Genomic DNA, 9,035 nt, shown 5'->3' on the forward strand with positions numbered 1-9,035 from the left:
CGACACAGAGTCAAACAAACGACAAAGAACAAAAGGAAATTAAGAAGAGAATCAAATGGAAAGAAAATGACACAAGCGATTTATAGTGGTTCGGTCCCAACTGGATGGTAATGACTTACGTCCACTTAGTGTTCTTATTGATATTGAATCCCAATAATGTGATCAAAGAACTAGGGTTCTTGAGTTTCACAAGCCTTGGGAGGATTACAATTCCAGTGGATAATCACACTATGCTTTTCTCTCTGAATACAAAGATCAAAAAATTCAACAGACAAAAGTCCCTTTCTTGAGCCCTCTTCTTCTTATTTATAGGCTCAAAGAGGGTTACATGGGTCGATGGGCCTTAATTACACTTAAGATCAGTGTATCAAGGTAATAAAAAGAAACATAATAAATGTAATTATTACAAGATTGCGTATCTCAAAGGAAATAAACGAAAGTATGCGACAAGACTGGTCGCACCCAATCGCGAGACTTAACGATTCAATAATTATCTGGTCGATGATCGAACAGGATCCCTACACTTAAAGCTACCACGTGTAAGAAATCTTTGCCACGTCATCAGGAGCCATTTTTGGGTAAACAATTATAGAAGTTATAAATTGTATTTTAGATTAACATTAAGTGAATTACTATTAGTTAGTCTTATACTTTAATAGTGTATTTTTGCAATTAGATTTAATATACTTGAATAGTATATTTTTTCAATTATATTTAATATGCTTCAATAGTATATTTTTTGTATGTAATTTGACTTTTAGTTATAAAAATGTTTTTGCAATGTTTTGTTATTTTGTCTTGGTATTTTCTGTATGTTGTTTGGAGATTTTTTATTTTGGAATAGATGAAAATATAGTCGTTATGCTACCATTTTTTTTAATTTAGGATATCAACTCAAATGTTTAATAAAATATTTTTTTTCAATAAAGCAAACATTTAATTGATTTAATTAGTGAGTTAACAAGAAAATTTTATAATTTCTTAATTATGATGAAAATAAATTTTATAAATATTAGTGAACATTTTTATGTTAAATATTAAATATAAAAATAATTAAAATTTATTATATAATTAATTTAAAATAATAAAGTAGTTTAATTTAGAAGAAGAAAAAGTAAGCCTAATAATTTTTAAATAATTTTTATTCTAATCAAAATAATGTTAAAATTACTAAATTTAATATTTAACAAAAGATTAATTGTTAATAAATTTAAATAATTAAATATAAAAAAATAAAGATAATTATTAAAAATATTACAATTAGACATCATAAAACATTATAATTCATTTAAATAACAAAAGATATTATAAGACGAAAAATTTATCTATTTGTTTGTCTTTGGTAATAAGAAATTATTACCAAAGATAGGATAGTGTGTTATTATCTCATAGTGATAATTTTTTTAATTATTTCTATTTTCACTAAAAGTCTTAGACCCGTTCGGAGAGGGTGAGTCATTAATGACTCTTAAATTTGTCTCTCTCTGAATTGTCCAGTTCGGACAATTTGGGAGTACTATATACCTATAGTGTGATTTGTTACTTATTTATTGTTTCATTTGTAGAGATTTCGGTATGCATCTCTTTTGCTCTCGTAAGTGGGCATACTTAATTTTAGTTTGTGCACTTATGAGAACTATGGGGAGGTGCTGCCGAAATTTTTACAAATATGTAACAATATTACGAGTGTAAATCACATTATATGTATATTGTAAACCTGAATGGGATAGGTTATTTACCCTTATAGAAATGGAGTGAAAAGGTGGATTAGGACACACACACAAATTGATTGTAAGTTTGATGATAAGTGTTACGTGCAATGCTACACTCATACAATGTCGATCGACAAGAGCTGGATTAATTTGACAAATCGATTATCTGATGAGTATGAAGCTGGTGTGATGGATGTTCTTCAGAGAGCTAGGCAGTGCATTGACTCAAGGGGATTGGTGAAATATCCGTGTAGGAGGTGTGTCAACGTTGAATTTCAGACGATGTATGTATTAAAAAATATCTCTTTGTAAATGGTTTTCTACGGAAATATACCAATCGGCATTGGCATGGAGAGGATGAAATAATACCAATGAGGAAAGTGATAGATCAAAATGATAAAGATGAAATGATGGATATTCTCAATGATGTTATGCAAAATGACAATGATGAATATGAAGAGAATGAGCGCGATCAAGAGATACCTACAGCAGACTATAGGGGTGGGCAACATTATAACGATTTGTATGCTGGGATCGAGGCTCCATTATTCCCTGGGTGTCAAAATTACACATCATTTATTTTCCTAGTGAAGTTTATGCATTTCAAAGTGTTGGGCAAAATTCTCAACAAAATATTTGATGGAATGATAGAGTTGTTACTTGATGCATTTCCAGCCCCAAATAAGCTTCCAAAATCGCATTATGCAGCAAAAAGGTTGTTGCATAAACTTGGATTGGGCTATGAGTCAATTTATGTCTGGAAGCATGATTGTGCACTGTTTTGGAAAGAACATTCTGGAAAAAGCAAATGTCCTGTTTGTGGGTGGACAAGAACACCAAGGGCAAGAAAGTGCCTCATAAAGTGATGCGTTATTTTCCTTTAACCCCTAGGTTAATGCGAAAATATGCATCAAGGCACATTGCTCAACATATGAGATGGCATCACGAGCAACGTATAAAAGAAGATGGTGTATTGCGTTGTAATGCCCTGAAATCCCTAATGCGGTTTAATGGCTGGATTAGTAGGCCGGGAGGGCCATACTTGTTTAATTATGCCATTAAATGAATATATGTATGTTTATGTGAATTATAATATAATATGATGATATATACATGCATGTGGGTCCACATTTGTTTATTAAACTGTTTTGGCAATTTGGGCCGTTTAGAGCATAATTGTGTATTTGGGTGCATTTTGTGATTCATGAATGAGATCCCATCATTATGGAGATATATTCGAGCTATTTGGCATGAGATGGTCATATATAATGGATTAGCGGTTTTGTCATAACGGGGTCAATTATTGGGTAATAAGAATGTTTATTTGATGATAAATTAGGAGTATTTGAGATCAGGAGGAAATTCTGGAAGTTTTGACTATAATATCCTCGGGGGTGTTTTCGGGACCCCGAGCACTAGGTTTTATTTGAGGTTACTTAAGCTTGAAGTAGCTTGTCAGATAGAACTGTACGTTAGAAAATACTTTTTCTCTTTCCCGTTAGTTCATTTTACCGTTCGAAGCATTTTCGAAGAAATCTCGAGTTCTAGGAGTCGGAAACAAGCGAGGATCGAGGCATAGCGATCCTAGGAAAGATTAGAAGCTTCTTGACCGAAGGATTTGATGGAAAACAACCCAATCGAAGGTAATCTAAGTTTTAAGTTTTGAGCTTTTAGAGTTTCTAAGCTTTGAATTGGATTTTGTGAATCGTTAAGTTTTTAGTTCGTTTGAACCTTGGGTTTTGATGGTTTTGGACCATTGGGAAGCTTGGGAACTTTGATTTTTGGATTTGGAAATTTTTAGGCATGTTTTTGGAGGATTTGGGAGGTTGAAAATCGAGCTTGGGCGTGTTCTGGGTTGGGGGTCGCGGCCCTGTTCTTGGGGTGCCGCGGCCCTAGCTCGAAGAAGCAGGTGGGAGGATTTGTGCTTGCTGGGCACCGCAGCCCTTGATGTTGGGTGTCGTGGCCCTTGCTCCTGGAGTGGCTGGGGGCCGTGGCCCAAGGTGTTAGGGCCGTGGCCCAAGATGTTAGGGCCGCAGCCCTTGGACAGGTTTGAGCCCGTTTGAGTGTTTGGGCCCCGGGAACATAGTTTTAGGCCTCGTGATTGTTCCCACTACTTGGATTAGTTTGGATTGATGTCCTGGAGGCTAGATATTGGTTTGGGAACCTATGTTGTTCATTTTATTGATGGTGTCCCTTATTTGGTTATGATTAGGTGATCGCTAAAGGACTTAAAGTCAAATCGTTCTCAAGGGTCATTCTTTTATTCATTCTAACTCGAATCAAAGGTAAGAAAAATGTACCCCATATGTGACATGCATGGTTACTCTTGATGCATGTTGGATGATTAAATGTAAGCATTGATAGCATATTGAATGCTTAGCAATCTTGCTCATTTGCATATGGTTATTAGTGAGGCATGTGGATGATTAAGTGTGATGCATGTGATGCACGAGAAACATGTGATTAGGGCATGCCATGAATATTGACTGTGAGATTGATCAGAGCTTGAGTCTCTATGTTTGTGCATGATCATAATTGTGCTAGCAATTGTTAAGTAAGCATGTTGAATGCCCTACGTTTGAATATTCGACATATGACATATGTTTGGTAGCATTGCTTACTTGTGCGTGGCACTGACTCATTAGTCAGAATTGGCAAAGGTGTCAGTATTAACTGTGAAGTTATGACTCATTAGTCAAGTTCGGCAGTGGTACTGGGCACTGGTCACACAGTGCTGACTCATAAGTCAGGACGGCCTTAGCGTGATCAACACAAGCCAATAAAGATTAGATCTAATCGATATCTGCATTGAATGACTCAAGGAACATTAATGTCGGACCGACCTCAAGTTCGATGAATACTATAAGCGCTTGTCTAGCCAAAGGCTAGTCATTTAGAGCCACGGTGACTATTTAGTCGCATGGCTGTGGGTGTTGAGCCCGTGAGACTTACCCATCAGTCTCTCATATGTTTAAGCTAGTGACTACCCATCAGTCACTCATCTGATTAGAGCCATTGCAGGAAAGCCCAGGTAACTATTTCGTTACACGGCTATGGGCACCGAGCCCCATAGTGACTTGCTTGTCAGTCACTCATTATGGTTAACAGAACCTCAAAGTGATATTCACTCATCTGTTCAGAGCTATAAGCTCTGTATGATCATTTTGATCATCATATGCATGGCTTTGGGTGTTGAGCCCCGTAGTGACTTGCTTGTTGGTCACTCAGTATGGTTTACCAGAACCTCAAGTGTCGAATCACTCATCTGGTTAGGATTGACTTGATAGTCATCCAATCAGAAGGGCAGGATTTCTTATCCTGGATACCCCAGCATTTTTTGAATTCATTTGCATGGTTAAATAAAGTTATGTTTGCTAGGCATGCCAGATATGATTTGATATCATGATATGACTGTTCTTGAGCATATTGAGTTTTCTTGTTGGGCTTCGACTCACGGGTGCTGTGTGGTGTAGGTAAAGGCAAAAGAAAGATGGACCATCCTTGAGTTGGAGAGCTTAGGTGACGATGTGTACATATGCATCTGTTCGACCACCACGGCCGAGGTTTGAAGGAGAGGAACTAGGGTTAAACCCTATTTTGCCGCTTAGATCGGCTGGTTGTAAATATTTTGTTGTAATAAACCTTTAAATTATATTTTTGGGATCCCAATGTATATAGTAAACGTTCTAGTGAAACGTTATATCTTAACTGAAATTTTTAATCCCTAAACCGCTAATCATACTTAGTTACACGTTTATGGCCAAATGACTTGATTAGCGAGTTTAGCACTGTTTGCAATGTGCACCGTAACGGTCCCTGGAGGCTAGGGCGTTACAATTTGGTATCAGAGCCTGTCAAGGTTTATGGGTTCCTGAAGACAAGTTGGGCATGTACACTCGTTACTGAAGATAGCTTCACTCAGGGAATGGTAACTATTTCTGTAGTTATGTGCTTAACTACTTAAATAAAATGTAAATGCTTTACCTGTACATTGTACTAGGGAGCATGAGATTCTGATAGAGCCTGGATCTTGACTATATGATTATATGCTCCATGATTATGTATATGATTGTGATCATATGATTACCTGCTCCATGATTATAATTGTGATATATGCATGCTAGAGTTGGAAGCATGGTGTGAATGTTGGAAGAGCAGGGATTACGATTGATGTATGAATATCGTGGGCATATTTCTAGAACTGCAAGTGGTTTGTAAATGTGGTGTGGTAAGATTGTTCCCGTGGGGAAAAGCTCTTGATATGCTCATCATGATTAATGGGTCAAGTTATTGACTGCAGATTCAAATAGCAGGTTTATATCCAAGGCAGATAATGAGGCCTGGTGGTGGTTATACAGAGGCTGGGAGTTTTAGCCAGGGGTTGAGTTCTTCATCTGCCCCTCAGAGTTTTCAACAGATGCTCACAGATTTGCAATCAAGATTGCAGAGGCATGAGGAAGAGATTATGTGTCTAAAGCAACAACGGAGTCTGTTAGGGAGCACTTCTTCCTTTGTTATGCCAGGAGTGGAATCAGCCTAGGGTTGAGAATAGATGGGAATTTCTCTGTGGAAGATTCCAGGAGTATTACCCTCCAGTTTTCAAGGGAGGCCTAGATCCACTCGGAGCTGAGCAATGGATGGCCAAGATCAGTTCCATTCTTGACAGTATGGGGCTGGTAGGTCACGATAGGGTGGCTTGTGCGACATATGTATTGCGGGATGATGCCCGGACATGGTGGGAAGTAGTATCCCAAACACGAGACACAGTTGTGATGGACTGGAACGAATTTAGGCAGCTGTTCAATGAGAAGTATTACTGTGATGCAGCAAAGACTGCCAAGATGAATGAGTTTCTGAATCTCGTTCAGGGTAATGCAACAATAACTGAGTATGTTAATAAGTTTGATAGGTTGGCCAAGTTTGATTTTGACCTGGTGCCCACAGATGTAGCTCGGAAGGAAAGGTTTACTCAAGGATTGAATCCTGGAATAGCTCAGGGCATTAGAGTTGCCCCAGTGCATGAAATCTCTACCTATGCTCAGGTGGTAGAGAAGGCTTTTGCTGTTGAAAGCGTAAAGAATGAAAAGAAGGGTGTTGGGGAGCACGGAGCTTGAATAGTGGTATCTCCACTTATTGGAGTAAGCAAAAAGAAAAGCTGGAAGATTTATCCGACATGCACTCGGTGCAAGAGGCGTCATCTGGGAGAATGCCGAGCAAAGGCATGTTTTGCATGTGATATGGTTGGGCATATCATGAAGAATTTCCCAAGGCTAAGAGAGGATGAGCAAAAGGGGATAGACAGCTCGATTCCAACTCGAGTGTTTATTCCAAGTCAGTCAGAGTCTGAGACAGAGACTAGTTCCTCAGGGGTGGCAGGTCAGTTTTCTAGTTCTGATTTCTAAGTTATGCTTATTGGCTTTGGTGCCATGTTGTTCCTTTGATTGTTACATATATAGAAGCATAAAGATGCTATGCAAATTACATGATTATGTTATGATGAAAATGACTCCTCAGTAGTTTTGATAAAGCTGGTTATGACCAGCTCAGTATGATTCTGGATTTGGATTGGTTAAGTAATCATGGGGCAATGCTAAATGGCAAGGGAAGAATGGTATCTCTTGGGCTTGAGAATGGGAAGCCTTGTGGAAGTTGGCGCTGTGCATAGCTTTGGTATGCTGATGACATCTATATTGAGAGTTAGAGTTTTATGGCAGAGAGATGCATAGAATTCTTAGCTAGTGTGGTGGATACCACTTAGATTGTGCCAACGAGATCAGGACAGACTGGACTAGTCTGTGAGTTCCTGGATGTGTTTTCAGGGGATTTTCCAGGATTTCCTTTATGTGAAAAGAATAGGATGGTAAATGGATTGGTGCCAGAGAGGGAAATAGGTTTTAGGGAACTGTATTGAATGGCTCAGTAGAGTTGTAAGAATTAAAGGTTCAGCTAATAAGTAAGATGGGATTCTTTAAGGTGGATCTTGGATCTAGTTAGGACCAGTTAGGGATCAGAGAGGAAGTTATATAAAAGACTGTGTTTGTATCAAATAAGAGCACTGGGAGTGCTAAGTATGTCTTGATAATTTGTCTGATGCCAAGTGTTTGTGAATCAGATGAACAGAGCATTCAAAGGATTATTTGAATAGGATTTGTGATCATATTGGACGATGGTATCATGGTGTATTCTCGGCGAAAATTTGCCAAGGTCAAGGAACGCCTTAGGGGCAGGAGTTTCCTTGGACGGGCAGGATATTACATGTACTTTGGGAAAGAGTTCTGAGTCTTCTTGCAGATCAGAATCAGTTAGTAGGTGGTTATGACACCTCAGTGACACAGAGAAAAAGATTGCTTATGCACCATGTTGGTTAAAGGATCTGACCAGAACTAGAGTAGAATTTCTGGTGGGCCAAGTGGCCAGTTTTATGTTTGAGATTGTTATTTTGGAAAGAATAAAAAAAAAAGATGACTAAGTGAACCACAGATAGGAAAGATTGAGTGGAAAGTCTTAGCTGAATTAGTTAAGGGTGTTGCAGTGTCAGGTATGAATGTAATGTGATATAAGGATCGGACATGGGATCCGATGGACACTGGACTTAATTGGGAGATTCTAGATGAATCTCATGCTACTCTTTTAATTTCTTCATTCAGGCATCATGGGAATATGACAGGATATGAAAGCTTTGTAGTGGTGGCCTGAGATGGAGAGGGGCATAATGGAATGCGTGGTAAAATTCTTAACCTGTTAGCAGGTCAAGACAGAGTATCAGGAATTAGCAAGGCTATTGCAGCCTTTGAGTATTCTATAATGGAAATAAGAAAGCATCACGATGGGTTTCGCGATGGGATTGCTCAGGCTAGTGGGCCAGTAGTCCAAGTGAGTTTATTTTTGTCAGTAAGGATAAGTAACACAGTTGATCAGTATTCAGGTCTCTTTGAGAAAGGAAGAGAGTTATCCAGTGTTGAAAAGGTACCTTATGAGATAAGGTATGGTAGAGTGTATTCGTCACCCATGCGTTGGAATGAGATGGGTGAGATGTTATATCTGGATCATGAGATGGTTCAAGGGACCATTGAGACTATTAGAGGTTGGAGCTTCAATGCTCACTTCTTAGAGTAAATGGAAAAGTTTTACTGAATTGGAGAGTAGGAACATAGAGTTCCAGGTAGAAGATCATATCTTCCTTACAAGTATCACCATGGAAAGGGGTGATGAGTTGAGGGCAAGTTGAGCCCTAGAAAAGTATAACAGTTTGAGTCCTGAATAAGACTGGACAGGTTGACTTGATTCGATCTTGTTTTGGCACTGTCAGTTGTGAACAGTGTA

The sequence above is a fragment of the Humulus lupulus genome, chromosome 7 (assembly GCF_963169125.1).
Source record: "Humulus lupulus chromosome 7, drHumLupu1.1, whole genome shotgun sequence".
NCBI lineage: Eukaryota > Viridiplantae > Streptophyta > Magnoliopsida > Rosales > Cannabaceae > Humulus > Humulus lupulus.